Raw genomic sequence first — 2593 nt, forward strand, 5'->3', positions numbered from 1 at the left:
ATGGAGTAGATCAGTATGTCCTGACATGAACGGATTTCCAAAATATAGTGCTAAATGAAAGAACAAGCAGAATGTAAGTGTAAAACTGTGTCTTGCTGGAATGCTAAGTTACAATACGATATATAAAACATCATGAAAACGGATTTGGCTACAGATGCCCACTCTGTCCAGATCATTTCTATATTAACCCACTGGAATATTGGGATGCTTCCTAAGGTATAAGTTTCTTTTTTTTTTTTCCCACATTAAATTATGATTTACTTATCAGAAATTCCAAAATGTCAAAATATTACCTTTGAGGACTTTAAAAAAAAAATTATTATCAGAGAACATAAGCACAAGTATAAGATTGTATCCATAAAAGTTTCTGAAAAACTTAGGGACCTCCTGTTTTTATTTATTTATTTATTTTTATTTTTTATTATACTTTAAGTTCTAGGGTACATGTGCATAACATGCAGGTTTGTTACATATGTATACGTGTGCCATGTGAGGTGTAAGTTTCTTATTCTGAACTCAGCACATTTTACTGCATTTATACATTGGCATGTCAGAGAATGAATATTTCAAACCCTATTAGCCTCTATTGTTTCTTCCAGCAGCATTTTTCCATCTAATTTTATAGAAAATACAAATATTTAGCTGCTAAGTGTCTGTTATCAATAGGAAAAAAAAAAACCAAATTCTGCAATACAATATGTATTTCTTAGCCACAGAGTCTATTCAAAATAGGACAGTTTTTTCATGAAATAAAATATTTTGCGTGAATATGAAAACACAAAAAAATAGCTGCATTATGAATGTTTTTATCTTTATTAAGTGTCTATTGAATGTATTCTGGTGTTTTGAATTTTTTTAACTTTGAATTTTTTTAACCAACATACAGTCTTCAAAGTTAAAAAATTCAAAACACCCAAAATACATTCGATAGACACTCAATAAAGATAAAAACATTCAAAATGCAGCTATGTTTTTGTGTGTTTTCATATTCACTCAAAATATTTTATTTCATGAAAAATACTGTCCTAAATACTCGGGAGGCTGAGGCAGGAGAATTGCTTGAACCCGGGAGGCGGAGGGTGCGGTGAGCCGAGATTGCACCACTGCACTCCAGCCTGGGCAACAAGAGCGAAAAACTCAGTCTCAAAAAAAAAAGATCGCCCTTTTTTCTGCCCCAGGACCCGGACCCTACAGTCGCCGAAATGTTGATGCCTAAGAAGAACCGGATTGCCATTCATGAACTCCTTTTTAAGGAGGGAGTCATGGTGGCCAAGAAGGATGTCCACATGCCTAAGCAGCCAAAACTGGCAGACAAGAATGTGCCCAGCGTTCATGTCATGAAGGCCATGCAGTCTCTCAAGTCCCGAGGCTACAAGAAGGAACAGTTTGCCTGGAAACATTTCTACTGGTACCTTACCAATGAGGATATCCACTATCTCCGTGATTACCTTCATCTATCCCCGGAGACTGTGCCTGCCACTCTATGCTGCAGCCGTCCAGAGACTGGCAGGCCTCAGCCTAAAGGTCTGGAGGGTGAGCGACCTGCAAGACTCACAAGAGGGGAAGCCGACAGAGATACTATAGGCGAATTGCTGTGCCTGCTGATGCCCACAAGAAAGCCGAGGCTGGGACTAGGTCAGCAACCAAATTCCATTTTAGAGGCAGATTTGGTCGTGGACATGGTCAGCCACCTCAGTAAAATTGGAGAGGATTATTTTGCATTGAATAAACTTACAGTCAAAAAAAAAAAAAGTCAAACAGAATAATATGACTAAATTGGATTCTATTTATGTTAATATTTATGTGTATTCACACATTTATGTGTATATCCATATATGTCTGCATAGGCAGGTTCATGTAAACATATATGAAAATATATGGAAGTATGTACACCACAGTGATATTGGTTAGCTTTGGGAAAAGTATTTGTTCAGGAGAGTGTTCACCTTTACTACATATGCTTGTTTGCATTATTTGATTTTTGTAAACAATGCAGACACCTTCTACAGTTTTAAAAAGAGTTGGAAAAAAAACAACAACACAAAAACATATAACTAGTGAAAAGAAGGGCTGCCTTCTTACACTTAAGATTATGACACGGCCGGGCGTGGTGGCTCAAGCCTGTAATCCCAGCACTTTGGGAGGCCGAGACGGGCGGATCACGAGGTCAGGAGATCGAGACCATCCTGGTTAACACGGTGAAACCGCGTCTCTACTAAAAAGTACAAAAAAACTAGCCGGGTGAGGTGGCAGGCGCCTGTAGTCCCAGCTACTCGGGAGACTGAGGCAGGAGAATGGCGTCAACCCGGGAGCTTGCAGTGAGCTGAGATCCGAACCCGGCCCCCCCGCCCGGGCCACGGAGCGAGACCCTGTCTCCGTCTCAAAAAAAAAAAAAAAAAAATTATGACAGCCCGTGCCAGGTTTTGGGGAAAACTTGAATCTTTTTGATGGTATTTTTCATGTATATTTAAGAAAACGATAATTTAAAAATCTATAAATAGAGGAAAAGCTGGACATCACAGCACTCTCTGCTGACAAAGAAAACACTCAATATTGTAAAATCTCATGTGATTTTGTTTCTTCTAGTTATAAT

General features: G+C 38.6%; 1 pseudogene; it reads left to right on the forward strand.

Moving 5' to 3' along the window:
* Window positions 1–1083: 1083 nt before the first annotated feature.
* On the forward strand, window positions 1084–1752 carry LOC101002014 (annotated as a pseudogene).
* The last annotated feature ends 841 nt before the right edge of the window (window positions 1753–2593 follow it).

The sequence above is a fragment of the Papio anubis genome, unplaced genomic scaffold (assembly GCF_008728515.1).
Source record: "Papio anubis isolate 15944 unplaced genomic scaffold, Panubis1.0 scaffold37, whole genome shotgun sequence".
NCBI lineage: Eukaryota > Metazoa > Chordata > Mammalia > Primates > Cercopithecidae > Papio > Papio anubis.